Source organism: Colius striatus, chromosome 2 (assembly GCF_028858725.1).
Source record: "Colius striatus isolate bColStr4 chromosome 2, bColStr4.1.hap1, whole genome shotgun sequence".
Taxonomy (NCBI): domain Eukaryota; kingdom Metazoa; phylum Chordata; class Aves; order Coliiformes; family Coliidae; genus Colius; species Colius striatus.
The window spans coordinates 87,857,496-87,876,137 of record NC_084760.1 but is presented as its reverse complement, the minus strand read 5'-3'; positions in this window follow the sequence as shown (position 1 = coordinate 87,876,137).

The window sequence follows — 18,642 nt, the reverse complement described above, 5'->3', positions numbered from 1 at the left end:
AAAGAAAAAAACAAAAGGTGGGACTGTGTAGTTTTCGAAAGGTTTGAAAATTGTGATCTTATTCTATAGGAAAAAATTGTTGAACGCACCCTCCTTTCTCACGTCGTCCCATCCCCTCCCCCCCCCCCCTTCCTCCCCAGCAGCTTTAGATGACAGTTAAATGTTCACTTCAAATGAAGAGGAAGACTTCGCTTTTTCCCCTGAGAAGGAAAGACACGTTTAGTAAGATGATAGAAAGCTAAAAATGATGCATTTATTGTTTGGTTTGGTTTTAGGGTTTTTTTTTACCTTTTCTTAAAACACAACAGTATACGATTTCTTTATGATTTTAGAAAAAAAATCAGGGAGTTCCTGTAGGACAGCGGGAAATATGGTGGTGGCTGTGCTGAAGGGATTTTTGTTTTGTTTTGTTTTTTGTTTCCATAGCTTCCTGTTTTCTTAAACAACAGAAATTGCCTTCTAACAGCCCCCAAGTTTGAGAAAACAGCGTGTGTTAAAAAAAGTATTTACCCAGGAGGCTTTACAGAAGGCTTTACAAAGAGAGATATTACCCCATACTATAATGTTCCATATTATCAAATATTATTGCATTATAAATACAATACATACAAACTTGTAATCAGGACAGTCTTCAAGTCTATACTAGGCATCCAAAGATCAGAACATTTCATGCTTGAGGATATTCTAACTAAACTAATATAAAATATATACATTCACGTATAAAATGTATAGGCTGATCAAGTGCTCCAACTGTTTAATTACTTTCATAATGTTCAATATGGCTGTGTTTTAACAACAGGTAATATGTCTCAAGTAGCGTATTCTGGGATGTATCAATTGTTTGGGGATTTTTCAAGGATATCGATTTCTAATAGGAGTTTGACAGTCCCTCCGTGTCTGCCCTCTCTGTGTGTGTGACTGCCTGGAGGGGTGTGTTGTATTTACATAAATGTACGCACAGGCAGGATCAGCAATCTTAGCTTTTTTAATGCCCCAATGCTAGCATGTTCAGCTTTGCAAACTTAATGCTCCTAGTTCACATTTAATTTTCTGCTTGTGAAAAAAACCTCAAACCATCTGGTGGGGAAGCACAAGACTCGAGTAGTGACGTATGCTCCACTCCTGTGGAAGGTACAGTAGTTCCCTCAAACAATGAAGTGTACTTTACAGAGGGCAGGAGCGAGCTCCTCTGACCTACCTGGCAGCTCTCTGTTTACAGTTCACGCAAGCTGCGAGCTTGTCTTTTTCACTCACATACAGATAAATCATTCTCAGCTCTTTCAAAACATGTTTATTGCCTTATCTTTATTAATCTAGGTAAATCAATGTCAAGTATAATGCCAGGCAAAAACTTTGCTTTTCAAAAGGGTCTAGAGCAAGCTTTACATTTCAGCTTGGTGCAGCCTGTGAAGTTCTTTTTACTTCAGAGGCATAATTTTACAGTTTATGCTGTATTCAAGAACAGCTGGCATCATTTTTCTCAAGCATAAAGAAAAAAAAAAATCCCTCTCAAGCAGATGCCAAATGTGGAAAATTTCTTCCCAACAGATAATTGGTTGGAAAGTTCTCAGCATGAAGTTATTGTGGAAACATGTTAGCAACATCAGTTTTAGTGGCCATGACCAGGTGCCTGCTGTAATTCTCACAGAGATTTAACAACTGTCCATTCTTATTTAGCTAGTTGAACCAGAACTGGGAATTTATTTGGAGTATTTTCAGCGATGCAGAGCAATGTCACAGAAAATAGCTGGGGGGGCGGGGGGGGGGGGGAAGGAAAGCAGCTCCCTCCTTCAATGTGAGTAGAAGTACCTTGGAACTCCAAGTGTTGCTATCCTGTCATTTAAGGGTCACTGACATCTACTCAACAATCACAACACTTCACCAAGTAAGCAGATGCTTATTTTGTTTCGAAATCGTACTATCTTATACAAAACTAAAGCCAAGAGATTTGTTTGCTGTACAGTGCTGTTTCACCACTGCTGGTACCATTATTGCCTGTGAACTACACTCAGTACTAAAAACTAACAGCAAACCAGTTGTGTTCACTCTTGAACTACTCCTGCAGTGAGCCAGCTCCTCCCTGCAAAGCAAACAGAGACTGTTCCTGTGCACGTTTCAGATTAGGCCACTGAAACATGTTCTGGCTTGAAATTCTTCCGTGAAAAAAGAAAATGAAAGCACAGTGAACAATAAACCCAGTCCCACTGGGTAACATAGCTTTCATCCTGCTCCTCTTTAACACCAAAGCTAACTTATCACAGTGAAGACATAGGATCACATTCCAGTTAACAAAAAACAAAACAAAACAAACAAAATTATCAGGATTTACTAGTAAAGCCCAATACAACCCCTAGATGCTCTAATGTTTTTAGCCAGTTTCATTTTCTGTCTAATAACGTATCTTTCCTTTGCTATCCTCTGAACATTTACTGATCTTTTTCCATTTCATTTCTCTCTTCTGTCACAAAATTCAGGGGACAGTTCCCTTGAAACAACCCTTGTTCCACAGGGGTGACATTCGTGTTTGTTAGTTCTGCTTTCACTTGAGCCTGGTACAACAGTTATCACCAGAAGACCAGCACATATTGGGTCCTTCTCCCTCTGCAGATATTTGGCTGACTGCTACCCCATGGTGTGGTCCTTGCAGCCCTCCAGGATCCTTCAATGTAGAGGAAAGAATTCTTTCCTTTACTTTTCCTGACCAAATTGCGCTTCCACATCCCTTGATGCTACTTCATGCACTATGGTTATTTGATTAAAACTAAAATATGTCTCCTTGCTAAACAGAGCAACAGACACATCCTTACAGCACAAGCTGTCTCCTGTGTTAATGTTTATGCAACTATAGATGTCAATCAGAGTAGCACATTTAAAATTCCCATGTCCCATCCAGATTCTGTGTTGGTTTATGATCATGCAGTTCCATTGAACCTACTTGGTCTGCTGAAAACATAATGGGACATGAATAAATAAAATGTGCAGTGATCTCTTGAGTAAAACCTGTCTCTCTGTGTGCTTTGTGGTTTTAATTGTATTAAGTTTTGAAATTACTGTAACCCTGACAGGTCCAATTTTTCCCTGCATGGCATATATATGAGAAAGAGGTTTCCAGAACTCAGAGCTATCATCTTGAAAAATCGGCACAAACCCATTTTTTTGGTCTCTGCCCAAAAAAAGTGTTCTCTATTTCTGTGATGAGGTTTAGGCTTCACCGTGATTTTTGCTATGTGGTACATTCAGGTCTGAATCTATGTGGTAAGACTCCCCTGTTCCCCAAAACATGCAGTAGTTCTGAGACAATTTTACCATCTGACTGGACAAATACCACAGTTTAAACATGGGTCTATTTTTTCCAAGTTTAGATTCCTACTGCTTGAATTGTGCATTAGAAATAGCATCAGCCACCTTCACCCATTGCAGGGCTTTTCAGCTGACATCTGGGGACCTCTTGAGTAACTGTGGGCTACTTCCAAGAGTTTCTCTAAAAAATTACTGAAAAACCCCTCAAGCCTACATAGTGAGGATCAAAATCACTTTGGAAACTTTGGGTCTCTACAGGGCTAAGAAGTCCAAATGTTAAAGGGAGTTGCAATCTATGGAGTTAGAGGACAGTCTCTCACAGAGGCTGTATAGCAAATCCTGCTACCATCTTACATTTCACACCACTCAAGAAGATGTGTATGTGTCTTATGGAGGGAAATAAGTGCACTGTTTTAATTTCTTTTATTCTTTAACACTGAAGACAAAATTCACTTGCTCCTTGCTCTTCTCAGCTTACTTTTCTTTCCTTACTGCCCATTTCCATCACTATTTATAAATCCATATATTCTTCATGTATTATTTCTTTCCTTACTGCCCATTTCCATCACTATTTATAAATCCATATATTCTCCATGTATTACTTCCTTCTGGACATCTCATTTCCTACTCTCTTTTGCTTTTTTTCAGTACCAGTCACCTTTCCAATTATCTTAAAACAGCAACTTCTCCTTTTGTTCTGCCACTTCCCAGTTTCCCCTCTTCTGACTTCTCTCTTTTCCCTCCCTGTATCCTGACATCCCCCTTTCTGTTCCTTTTTTCCAGCCTTTTTTTCCCCCATTGATTCTTCTGCCCAGCAGCTTCCTAAGCTTAAATGAGTCATTCTAATTTTCTCTTTTGCTTTCTGTTATTTTACTTTTTGTTTCTCCAATAACAAGATGGAGGCACTGATAATAAAATTACTGATGGGTTCAATGAGACGTACATTTCAGGGCCAGATTCCGGTGCACAAAATTGCCATGAACTTCAGTGCAATTTTACAAATTAAATAGTCCACAAAGTTGTCAGTCGTTATTATATGCAGTGCTCTGTGAGTGTGGGATGGAGGGACAAGTTATACAAACATCACTTCTCTCTGGCTGAGAGACAGCCTGTAAAGTATGTCTTTAGTACCCTTTTGCTGAAGCCCTTCAAGGTTTTTTTCCTCAGATGGACTTTGTGCGTGGACACAGAAGCTGGCTGAGTGCAATAACCTGTAATTACGATTTCTGATATCTTTGGATACACCCAAAAAGTAACCAACAAGGAGAAGAGATCCCACATATGAAAGAATCACATCTTAAACTAGACTGAATAAAGCAGTCTCACTGGTTCCACTGAACAAGCAAAACAGTAAGCCAGATATATTAATTGCTTTCAGACGTGTGGTGCCTTTATAATCCTATCCATTTAATAGCAACAAAACTCTGCCCTCACAGATCCTCCCCTTCGCCTCTCACTTCCCATCCTTTCCACCTTGTAAAAGCTGTAAAAACTTTGTAAAAAAAAAGAAATAAAAAGTTTGTAGAAAAGATATCTTGTTAGAGAGCAGTTAGAGATTCACACTGAACTTCATCAATGGCTTTACATGTAAAAAAATAAATCACCAATTAAAGTATGATGACCTGATCCAACTGTAATTGAGGTCTATAGAAAGATTCCCCTTAACTTCATAGAGATAAATTTAGCCCTTACAGACTATGAAAAATCAGGATTTAGTCACACTGGCTCTCAGCGTACAAGACTCCTCTTGAAATGACTTGAAAGAGGTGTTAGAAATTATTTGCTGAAGGTGTATGTTTCCCTTAGGTGGACTAATGTAGTTACAGTTTGTATGCCAGGTAAACACAGGGTGAGAGGGAGAGAGTGAAAGAATCTGTCTTTTTTTACTGTGGTAAGTTACAAATATTTTGGATCCTTTCTGGAATCATCATGGTTCTACATACAAATATGCACACACATGTACACAAACACATATTCCCTGTAAAAATTACCTATTCCCATTGATTGCACTTGGAACCGTGTATGTATAAAGAATACTCTGGAACTTGACAACATTTATGATATTTTAAACAGCTCTTCTCATCTGCCTGGTAAATACTTAAATTACAATTTGCCATAATAATTAAAAATGCACATTCCTAATTATTAAACATTGATTTCTACATAAATAATCTTTTCAAATACCAACAAATGTATGACACAGATTTGCAGTCTCTAGAAGATTCAAAGCTACGGCTGCCATTGCAGCTTTCACTCTGCTTATCATTTGTCCTCTCACCTACTTCACATGTGCCTTGCCATGAAAGGAACGCATGAATGATCTTGACTTGCAGCCTCTTATCTTTCCTGGGTTTTGGGTTGGGTTTTTTTTTGGCTTTAGCTGTACAGTAACTTGCCCAGATAATAAGAACAAAGTGTAAGTAAAACAAAGCCAATGAAGCTGCATGCAGTTTTAAAATTAGACTGCCTTAATTGCAATCATAGAAGCATTCCCTGAGCCCAAATCCTGACTTCTTTCTGGGCACAGGAGGCTGCAGATGAGGCCACCTCAGCAACCAGGGGACAGGGAAGATGCAGGGTGTCACTGCACCCACCTGAGGTTCCCAAGGGGTTTCAGTCCAGTGGGGAATGCTATCCACTGTGGAGTAGGGTCCATCTTCAGTCTGGTGACACTTTGAAGCAAAATGATTACAGAGAGAGAAAAGCAGACCGCAGGATGCCCTTTATTTGGGGCACGTCCTTAGCATGAAGCTGTGAAGTTAGTTGCCATCTGGTTTAGTGTCTAACAAGCTTGTAACAGCTCAAGTGGGAAAAGTCTAGAGTAAGATTCCCCAAACAGCACCGATGATTACTTTGTGGTTAGATCATTTCTCCCCAGAAAGAGGGCATGTGAGTTTCACTCCTCTCAGTCAGAGTTGAGAACCAAACTCGGGTCTTTTCCTTCGGACCAAGTCTTTTTGCTGATGAAGTTTTATTAAAAGACAAGGTCAATCACTAGTCCAAGCTTAGAAGAGAAGTTTGGAGCTGTGAATGCCCCAGTCACAGTGATGCCTAACTCCATCTTACAGGTTAGATAGTAAGTGGGAGAGATCAGAACATTAACTTTCACTATGCCCAGCCTCCTCCTGTGGACCTGGGCTTTAGTCCTCCTTCCTAGTTAATAATGAGGCAGATGAGGATAATGCTGCTCATTGGACTGGGAGTCACAAACTGAGAGAACTCCTTATTCATCATTTTTGTGATTTCAGATAACCTGATGGTCTTCCTTTGGTTCTGTTTCCTAGTTTGTTGAAATGGATAAAAGTATTTTACATTCTAGGGTGAAGTAGCTGAGATCCCCAAATGGAAATCATGCATAAGGCTGGTGTATTTTATTTTGATGTCTAGTTTTAACTAGCACTTTAATGTATTTCTATAAGAATATTTCTTCTAACTCATTTGGGATGAGAGCACCTGACAAAGTACAACTTTATGCTCTTTTGTCAAGGTCCTTTTTTTTGTCAGTTTTCTTATATGTATGGGCTGATCAATTAGTTCATTACAGACCTCTGAAGTACAGTAATTACTATTATTTTTCTAAACCAACAAAGGTTTAGAATTTGAGTAGAGGCTGAATTATTAAAATAAACAAAAATCTAAGAACTTTAAAGAGACCTAGAGCATAGAAGCAAAGTTTGACATATAGAACAAAAGCAGAGTATTTTGTGTACTTCTTAACACTAAAGTCTGTATGAACAGTGGATATTAGAGGAATGTCTAGTTAGGAAAAAGTAAGTTGCACTGTATCTTCTAACCATCTCTAAGGTAAATTATCTTTTTATTATTTTTTATACTCAAATTCTAATGTTTGGGGTTTATCAAATCAGTTAAGCCCACTTTTTCAGGAAGTTATTTAGAGGTAAATATTTCTTGCACTGAACTAGAAATGCACAAGATTAGTAACTGGCTGTTTGCAAGCACTGTCCCATATGCCTGGATGAGCTCCTGTGCATTTGAGGCCACAGGCTTCTCCAGGTGAAGCATTCTTGGACACCTTTCAGTCTGAAGTGAGTCTCCCTGCAGCAGCATGACTAGCTACGGTGTGTTGTGTGTAAGTAATCATAACTGATAAGAAAAGCATTTTCTGGGAGTTTAACAATCAGTTGGAAGAGTTTTCATCCCTGTATCTGTGTTCAGCTTGTCATTTGCTTGACAGAAAAAGCCTTCCCCGTCACGTATTTTTACCGTTATACTTTGTGAAAATGTAAAATATAAAGAAGAAAAAAAGATCAGCCTGCTTCACTAGTAAAAACTAAACTCCAAATGCAGCAAATAAGAAATAGTAAAAGTAGAAATAGGGCTGGACCCAAGGCCCTGATGATTGCAGAGACTAGCACTGAAAGCTAGGAGAGCTGTTATATATAAAGATATTTTTCAAGCTAACGACAAAGAGGAGAGAAGAAGAAACTTCGTCAGGGCAGCTGCAGGACAAAAAGACTTTTTGTCTGGTCAGTTCTGATTAGTTTTGTGTGAATTGTGTGAATGTGTTATTTAGGGGTTATTTGTCGCATGTTCTACAGAACCATCTTAGGCTCTTTACAGCTTATGAGCAAATGTAAGAGTATGGCAGACTTAAAAACATGGTGGAGTCATTACACTAAAGAAACACTGTTCTCCCCTTACACACAGGAAACAGGCTATGATATGCAATAATCCATCGGTCAGCATAAGAAAGAAAGTAAAGATATAAAAATAAAATACTCCTTTAAAGGCCTGTTAGAGGAATATTCAGCAGATTTCACCGTGACTTCACAGTGTTCTGTACAGGAATTCAATACTATACTGCTCTACATAAAGGGAGGCATTTACCATTTTCAAGGGCTCATTTTCCCATAAAGGGAAAATATAGTTCAAGTCTGTTTAAATTTACCTTTTTTCCCATACACAAAAGTTGATCAAAGTAAAACAAGCTTTAAAATCCCATTTGAAAGAGACAGACTCATGTCACGCTCTGGAGGGGAAGGCAGTTTCCTTGATAATACAGAAGTATTTACTGTCCTTGCACAAACCAAGGTGTTCCATATTGTATCAGAAAAAAAAAAAAAAGTGAAATGTTAAGTCTAGTTCCAAATTATATCCGTGTGTGCCTCAAGTAGCTATCAGGCAGCCCCCAGCCCAGCCTGGCAGTCTATTTTGAATTTACAGCTCTGTCCATTGCTTCAGAAGCAGTTTTGCTCAAGCTGGGATCGCAGGATCAGTCCTATGACTTGTTTGGAAACTATAAATTAGGCTCAGTGTTATGCTTCCTGACTTTAGTGAGGCTGTATCTGTTAGGACCATTTATATAGTACTCCACTTTAACTAGCCAGATAAATCATCAGCTTCATGGCTGGAGCACAAACTACAGATATGACAGAATACCCCAACAAGCCATGAACTCTCCACAGATATAAATTGGCATAAGTGCTTTCATTTCATCACCCAAGGATTTGGCTTGAAATGGTCTTGCTTGACATTTTCTGTGGATAATTTATTTTGTGTTCAAAGTATCTTTATGAAGCAGAGAGAATATGTGACTTAGCAGGCAATATTTAAATTTGGCAGGTCTTTTTTACAGGTGATTTGCTCTTTGTCCAAAAGTGAGTGTTTAGACTCCAGAGTTTTCTCAACAATTTTCTTACTGGTCTGTACAACCTCTTGAATTCAGGCTGTAAATCAGGCATGCATTAAGCTGAGATTGCTTGCAGTGAAAAAAATCGCTTTCACAGCAACTGTGATGTGTAGACTGCTTTCTTTGCAGAGTGTGGAGGTTAAATGTGTACTCGAGTTGTTGGGATTTGGTTTACAATTATTACAGGTCACTATAATTTTGACACAACATGATGTGATATGATTTGATGTAATAGAATATAATGTAAATTTTCCCATGTTTCCTCTACATCTTTAAAATATCTGTCCAGATGTCTAAGCATTTGTAGGTTTCATCACCAACTTGAATGTATGTTTAAACTCTACCCATTTTCCCTTTTTAAATGCCCATCTTTTTACAAAAGGTATTGTAAAAGCAGCATTCCTGGCTGAAGCCCAGCTCCTCAGGAGGTCACCAGCACACTCATGCAACTTATCCCCCATCGTGAGTTTATCTACCATATAGTAGAACAGAACCATGAGCCTCCTCTCTAAATGCCTTCCTGTAAACTGTGTAACAGGGGAACTTCAACATCCTTTGGCTTCCTGACACTATTCATTGACTCTTACTTATTTGTGAATGTGCCTGCCTCAAATGAACTGCTCACAAAACCTGGAGAGGTTGTAATCACCCTTCTTCCATTACCCTAGTCCAAGACCTGTCCTTGTCTCTCATCACACTTGCTGGATATCTCCCAGAGCTCAACAGAAGGCTTATTGGATGAAATTTAGCAGCCATAGGAGATGAGAAGAAACGAACTAATAGTCATCAACTATTATCATCATGGTGACTGTTAGCACCATGATTGCCTACCAGTATAGTCATCACCTATTTTCCAGATCTCTTTGGCTGATACAAGAGTCTTTTCCCTCAACTCTTGATCTCGGTTCATTTTGGTCCCGATTCTCCATTTATTTCTGTGTGCGAATTCCTGGACTCCAGTTCAGCTGCACTTTATTTATACCAATTAAAAGAGAGTTGAGCTTTGAGTTCAAGTTCTCAAAGACCTTTGGCCTAACATCCATTTACACTTATGTGATAAGACATCAAAATATCTTGCAGGGTAGGAGGGATAAGCATTCTCTCTTGGCTATCCTTCCTTCTACCATGACATGGATTATTTTAGGTTTTACATGTATACCTTGTTCTCACTGCAGTTTGTGAGGCCACGTTTCTGTTGATGTAAGCATTAAACCAGGGTCAGGGTTAGAACAGGCCCTAATTATGTTACAGTTTAATAGGGAAACAGATTATGTAAAGTGGGAGGTCAGCAACGTATTTTTGGAGCACATCTCAAAGTTCACCCAGTACATATCCCTTCTTTTAAAGGAATATTTATAGTTTGTTTTAAACTGGAAATATCCTTTCTGTGAGCTTCTCCTAAGAGCTGTTTGGGACAAAGACAGTGTGCAGAACCTCCACCACAGCCATCATCCACAAGAGATCTGGATCCACCTCCTTTTCAAACTCTCCTGTGATGGATCAGGATGACAGCTTTAGAGTGGACAAGCTGTAGTAACCTCAAGCAAGTAAATGACAAGGTCCTTTAGAGAAAATCCTTGCCCGGGGCTACAAACATCCTGGCACCCAGATCCTGTATGTGCTGCAGTCAGCAACCTATGCATCTCAAAGATTCATTTCTGCACAGGTACCCAAATACATCTGCTTCCCTAGCTAAAGGCCTCCCTTGGGACTATGACCAGTGGGCTTTTGGTACTAAATCTTCCCATAAGTCCTCCAAGGTATGTATATTCTGATCATGCATATCCTATGCAGTAGGAGTGAGAGCCTGTACAGGGTAGTCATGCCTTTCTTTTGAAGATCAGACGCCTTTTAGGGCACTTGCTTCAAAAAAGTGAGAACAGGGTCCCATTCCTGCTCTAGAAAAATGCTTGTGTAAAATGTTTGAACAGCCTTGGAAGCAAGGACCAGAAACGGAGTCTCTTCCCAAGCTAGCTGTCCTCTCTTTATTTTCTGCATGGCCTCAGCAAGAAACATGGAGGTTGCTCCTCTTGTCATCTATAACTTGGTAGCCCAGGCAACCTCCCAGATAAAAAGAAAATGAAATTAAACCTTGTTAGACAGTTGGTGGAACTGAACCTGGGTCTTACATATCCCTACTGAATGCTTAAAAGAAGTAGCAGTACCTCATCCTTCCATTAGTGTTTGCAAGAAAGGAGTGATGCCTTGCTAAACTAAATATAAGAGACTAAAAGATAAACTAGATATAAGAGGTCTCAGGTTTGTGGCTCTCAGGAGCACAGAGGAGCCTTCTTCCAGCCCAGAGGACAAGTGGTCCCCTGTCTCTTGCTGGGGAGGCTGAGCTGCTCCCTGTACACCTTGGTGGCTGATTTGGGAGCCACTCCAAAGGGTCACTCCAACTGCACCTCCACGAGGGACAACTCTCCTCTAGAAAGCAGTGAGAAAATGTTAAGAGAGAAGAAAGTCTCAGCAACTCCATAACCATCTAATTTGAACTTGTAACACGATAGATCTGTCATGTGAACATTTTTATGGATGAACTAGTAAAGTTCAGTACACCTTGTAAAGAGGAAGCATATTTCCATCCCAAAGTAAAATACTGTTTACGTTTCCATTTTTCTGGAAACATCAAACTCGTGTCCATAGAAAGATGAAATGAACACATTAAGAAAGAGATGTTCAGCTTTTCTTTGAAACATGCCATCTTATTCTAAAATAATCATATTAATGCCAGCTGATACTCGAGATGTTAAAGCAAGGATTGCTCTTTCCCACTAGAAAATACAGCCACTCGGGCAGGTAATCACAGCATTGGAGTGTTTCATTTTGTTAAGCTTGATATAAACTTGTTTGATGAGCTGCTTTGCCTACCAAATGACGGTAAGTCCCTTAACATCACCACCACTGTAATTCTGTTATGTGAATGAGTGGTTACTAGTTTGGGGTGTTTTTTTTTACTCTAAACAAGTGAAAGAATTTGGAAATCCTGACCTTGAAATACTTTCACGCATCCTTAGTCTTAACCATGCACATAAATCCCAGTGAGTCCAGTGCTACTCATATATTTAAATTTAAACACATACATAGGTGATAGCGGGACTGGGCTTTAACGTAGTACAAAATCTAATGTCTAGTTCTCCAGTGTTAAAATGAATACCTTGTTAAATTCAGTTTTCTAAGAGAAAATTATGAAAATTAATTTGTATCCAACAGATACTTTAAATGAGAGATACATATATAATGATGATCTTTCTAAATATACATTTTTACAATATATATTTCTAAAAAAGTACTGAGTTTTATGGGCAATCTGACACATAACCATGTGGAAGAAACCCTTAGAGGGCTACTGAGGAAAAATTTGGAAAATTCTGTTTTCTGGCAGCATCTCCTCTGGTGCAGAAGTTTCCCCTCGCTTAGCAGAACAAAGTCTCAGCTTCACTATTTGTTAGTCTGGTGAGTTTCCTGCAGAGATTTAACCTCCCTGTGCTGCCCCATGGGGAAAACCCAGGGGGTCTCCTTGACCAGTTCTTCTCTTTCCAGCCCACAGACATGAAAAGGCCAGGTCACCCACACTGAAGCTGGCTGTTTGCCTTCATGCTCACTCAGCCCTTCCAGCACATGCTGGGGGGAAATCTCAATCTCAAACAGCAACCTTCACTCCTCATCCAAGGGTTTCTTCAACTATTTCCTAATAGACCTCATGTTCCCAGCAGGTATGCTCACCTTTACTGTGATGCTGCTCTGACATTAACATCCACACTCCCAAACCCCTTGGCAGCCATGGAGGAGGATATTTGTGGTTTCTTGCCTGCCCTGCGGTGGGATACAACAGCAGCCCGTGCTGCTCCATCCACACCAAGGGAACACAACAGCACTGGGGCCTCATCCAGGTAAGGGATCAGATGAAACTATGTTCATTGCTGTTGACATGGGTATGCACTCCCAATTCTGTTTTCTGCTGCTAATTCAGATTAGCGGCGGTTATCACCAAGATAGCTAATTTTATTATAGAAACGTTGGGCCTTGTAGCAAGATATATATATATATATATATATACACTCTGAAAATGCAAAAAGACAAAATCAGGGGTTTTTTATCTGAAAATAAGCTAAATCCTGATGGATGTTTACTTTTAATTGCTTCCTAAAACTGTAATGATTTCCTAGAATGAAGAATTGTCTGTGAACATTTTGTTTTGGGAGCTCAGCTTGAAAAACAAGCTAACAACAACAAAACCCAACCAACCAGTAAGGGCAAGCAGTACTCACAAGATTTTATCAGTTACTTCCAGCAAACACCCCTCTGTGCCTGTTTCACTCTGCTATTTTGAGTTAATTTGCAAAGCTTCGGCAAGGAACAAAGGTTAAATACTTGGAATTTGCACAGGTTGTATGTCACCACAAAACAATAAATAAATAAATGTTACAAATAAATGGTAGTTCCTCCAAGAAGGAAAAAGGACGGGCACAGTGGGATAACTTCCCTGAAAATAAGATGACAATTCCTCTGGGGCCAAGAGGGAAAGCAGGAGGTGGAAATGCAGAGCATAGCAGAGATGTTGCTTTCAAGATCGCTTCATTGAGGGACTCCAGGTAGATATGGAGCTGAGCAGAAATATTTTACAAACATCTCCCATTACTTATTACTATAAGGAATAACATGCTATACACCTGTAATACAGGAACCTGCTCTGGTAATACTGAAGTACATTTTAGCAACTTGAGCTGAGAATTGAGCTTCAGTAGTTAGCAATATTGATAATTAAAAGCAGTGAAAACAGATGTAAACTCAGTGGCACAGCATGCTACAGAGTTGGCTATTTGTAGTTAGAAAACTACAGTCCTGCATGAGCTTATAGAAAATCAGATTAAATTTAAGACTGCTAAATTGTGCTATGGGAATTCTGTAGATGGGGCTTGGAATGTTGTGTTAATGGTTGGTTTGGGTTCTGTTGGGTGATTTTATCAACATATGCTAAATACGTTCGTGCTGGTCATTGTAGTGGCAGCTGCCGTCCAAAGCCATCTCCACGCAGCAGGTACGTCACATCTCCTAGTAAGTAATAGGTGGGCAAACTGAAGGAAACCAATCTAGAGTTTGCCTGCAGTCATGCAGCATGAAAACCATAGCAGAGAAAAAAGAAAACCTCCAAGTCTTGACTCTCCTAGCAAATGGGGAGTGCTGTCAATGCAAGGTACCATGTCAAAGCGTTCCTCCTCCAGCCTTCCTCAGCCATGAACCACTTTTTTACCAGTTCTGGTCCTCAACCAGCTCTGAGAGTCAGTGACGATAATTCGAGCATGCCAAGTGCCTGGCCTCAGCAGATTGTCTCGTGAAATAAAAATGTGAAATGTGACGTAGAATTTTTCTTCTGAATTCCTTCTGCTAATAGTTCTGCTATCAGCACGTATTTTCTACATGTGACCCTCTTTCCCACTTGTATTGCTGTGGTATTTTACAGAAACGTTGTTGACTGGTTATTTTCAGTTCTAGTACTCTAGCAAATTGTAGTTAGTTTGTATTGGTATCTCAAAATTAGATTTCTACCTTCACAGGCTAATCCAAGGAGAAGCTAAGCGTCCTCAGCTCTTAAAAAACCAGGCACGTTCTGGGTGCTCAGCACGTTATTGAGTAAGGCCTCATCAGCAGGATATCCAGCCAAAGTTGACAAACCTCTAAATAGAAAACACCCCAGTTTCATTCAAAAGCTACTTGTAAACAAACAAACAAAAAAAGTCAGAAAAAGTTAACCTATTTATCAAAATTCTTTCAAAAATCCCTGAGAAGTCAGTGATGTCTAAAAATTTCAGGGAACATTTGAAACAAGTCATCACCACTTATTTTTTTTTCCTTTTTTTCTTCTTGTAGCTGATAAGTTTTGTAGTTACCTTTCTGCTGGTTACCCAGAACATATTCATTGTTAATTCTTCCCTATACCACAATCACTAGCCTGCAGATAAATATTTTTATTAGAGAAGCAAGATACTTCATGGTAGCAACAGCACTCAATTTTGCCTTATCAGTTTTCTTCTTTTGTGTTATTCACATACACACAATTTGAAATATTTGTGATATGACTTCATAATTTTTTTTTCTGTTGCTGTTTCATTTTGATGCCGTTTTCCTGTCTGAGAGGATGTGTGTCACTTGTGTTTTGAAATGAACTCTGGTAAATAGAGCCGCTTCTTGAAAAGATCACTGCTCTCGTTTCAGCACGACTTTGCCATAAATATGCAAGTGGGAAGAAAACTATGAAGACTTCTTGTGCGAACTACCCACGGGCTCAGTCTTCTCCCTGTTTCGGCACAGTGCTGCTTCTGGATCCTTCCCCACAGGGCACACGACCTACCTCACGGCCGCACATGACATCCAGTGCCAAAGAAGGATAATTGTATTATAAGACCTTTTAATTCCCCAACTTACTTCAGCTGTTATCAGCAGCTGGTTACTTCAGCTAGCTGATATGCCTGGGTGTCTTGTAAACATTTGCTCTAGTATTGTGCATTACTCATAGTTGGAAAAATCACTTTGACTCCTGTAACATAATTATGTTAATGTCAAATGAGTCACGGGGAAACAGAGAACTTGTCTCAGAGCTGCACCTTAGTGCCAGTTTCTGAATGCTCCTGTTGGCATGATAGAAGTAGGTTAGGGGATTTAGGGGGAAAAACAACTTTCATTTAATGAGTGATGTGAAATTATGATAATGACTCACAAGGAAGCTTGCGTGACAATCAAATTCAGATTCACTGAAACATAAAACAGGTAAGAGAATAGCCCACCTGAATATTTATAAGAGAGAGAATGAAAAATACTGAGTTTTTAAAGAATGACTTTCCCAGGAAATCTTCACAGATACTTTTTGCACATAAGCAGCTTCTGATGTTCATTATTTAGTTCCAATAGCAGTGATTTATTTAAATCGACATCTTAATTAGATTGCATTGCACAATCAATCATCTCTTATGTTTTATTAATTCTACCTCTCTCCTAGTTTAGTTAATGCAAATGATCATTTAGGGGAAAAAAAATAACCAACAAAACAACACACTTTTATCTCACTTTTGGATCATAATGCAAAATGCTGGAAGCTTTTCAACAAGCTGAAAGTTCTTGTAACACATCTTATCCTAACTTAAAGCAGCCAAAGGGATAGTAATAGCAGAATTCATTTCAGAATTAAAAGATATGGGGACATATTTCTGTGACACACTGTCTATCTTGGAGCTAAGCAACAGCATTTTTTTTCCTATAATATACAGAGACAACTTATTCTGGTATTTGCCTACTAGGATTTTACATGCTCAAACATATATCAATATTCTCACATGCCAGCCTGATGAATAAGATATATACCATCTGAATGTAAATGGAGGTGGTTGGGTTTGGTTTTTTATTCAGATGACTGAAACACCATTCTCAGAACACATGATTGTGCTAGTATCATGGTATTCAAAAAAAAGACTCAAAACTAAACAAAAGGCAAAAGCTGAGAGGAAAATCATAACCAGATAATTTAAAAGTTAGGAGGGAAAAAAATCACTCACGGCAATGTATACAAATATTTGTTGTTAAGAAACTGCGTTTACATTAATGACCTATTTGAGAAGCTTAGGAGACAAGACTTACATTTCTCTGGGAGCTGCATCCCTCTGAGCATTTCCCCTTCATCGGCTGACTTCCCATCTCATGCCTTTTCTGACTTTCTCTCCACTTATCCTAGAAACTCAGTTAATAAATTAAATCTCACATGCCCCATAAGAAACCAACTGTTGTTACTAAATTGAGTGGCAATATAAGGTCATGCCATAGGTGACTAAGTACACCCTAGATTTCCCTACGAGCCATGATCTAAATATGATGCCACAGCATCATCTCGACCTTATACTGAGTGAGGGGCTTTATTTCAGAGCATATTCCCAATCCACGGACCTACTATGGACAGTACCTGCCTTTTGCAGACCTCAGCTCTTGGCCGAGTTTAAGTTGTTTTATTACATCAAACGTTCACATTTAATGTATCGGTAGAAAAACTTTATTGTAGTATTTGGCGCTTCTGTCTCTCAGCTAGAGACAGATAGAAAACACGTTAAGGACTTCTTCTTTCGTAAATCAGCGTCATTTTATTAACGATGTGGATCTGTGGTTTGCCCTACAGAGGCAGAGAGAGGCCGTCCGTGCGATGCCTCTGCTTTGGGGCAGGTAGCGGCGAGGCACGGCGGCAGCGGACTGCGGCAGCACCGCCAGGCCTCGGGGAGCTGCTCTTCAGGAGTGGTAAAAACCTAAGCGGCGACTACAGAACCACCGAACACAAAATCCGAGCAGCGCTAAGCGAGGCCGACCCCGCTGCCCGAGAGAAAGACCCCAGACCGCTCCTACGTCAGCCCCACCACTTCGGCTCTGACCCCCGACCCGTGACACTGGGACTCCCCCTCTCCCCCGGAGGGGTCACATTCACCGCCAGCCGGCTGCCCTCGCTGCGCGACACCCGGGCACCTGCCACCCGCCCGCGCCTCGGGAGCGCTGCGGACAGCGCAGGGCAAGGCAGGGGCCGCGGCGGCAGCACCCGCGGCTGGCGCGGCACACCGTGCGGCGGCCCCGCTCTCCCCCACCGCCCCCATCATCTGTCCCCGTCCGTCAGGGCCGCCCCTCGCCCGGGGGCGGGGCCGGGGGACGCTACCCCTTTAAGGCAGCGTAGCCCCGCGCGCATTCCAGCGCCCCCTCCCCGCGCGTCATCGTTCCGGGAAGCAGATGGCGTCACCCCGTCCTGCCGCGGCGGCTGCCGGCGGAGGGGCGGGGACCTGAAACAAAGGAACAAAAATAGAAAGTGAGGGTGAGGAGCGCGGCGGCCGGTGGGCGTGGCCGCGCCCGCGTCGGCGGTGACGGCCTGGCTGGGCTCGGTTCCCGGCGCCGCTCCAGCCCCCGTGCGCATGCGCAGCCTCTCGGGTTATTCATAGGTACTCCCGGCCCGTGGGCGGGGGGGGGAGAGGTGACGTAATGCAGGGGCCGCCGCGTCGTGCGTCGGCGGGGCTGTGCGTGCAGCGTCACGTCACGTGCGTGGCGCTGTTGACAGCACGCGCCGGCGGTTGCCTGGTGACGGGCTTGGGCCCGCCCTCCCGCCCTGGCAGAGGCGGCCTCGGCCTCGGCATCGTCATCCGCGGCCGGGGCTCCCCTCATCCCGCGAGGCAGAGGTGAGGAGCCCGCGGCCCTGGGAGGGGCTCGCCGGGAGGGACCGAGGCCGCTCGCTGCTCCGGCGAGGGGAGGCCAGGCGGGCAGAGAGCCTGGGCCCAGCACAGCCCTGCTCGCTCCGCTGGATGCTGAGGGTGGTCGTGCCTTTTGAGTCACGGGGGGCAACAGCTCCGGATTAATTTATAGCTCTTGAAACAGTGAGAGGCTTCTTTGTGCCGCATCGACGAGTTTCGTTGTTTTGGCATCGGCAAGGCAGCCGGCGACGTGCCATAACCTCTCTTAGGGGGATACTGGGGAAAGAATAACTCCCCCTCACGCCGAGTGCAAGAATAAACAGCAAGCATGACCCGGGGGGATACTTTCCATGCCCACTGGAATATGGCATTCCCCAAAAGTATTACGTAAATATCATGTCGGGGATGCCGTTTACATTACAGCTTTTCTCTTAACTACAACAATGACAGAAGTCGCTTATCACTAGAATCTTGTAAGAGTGCTGT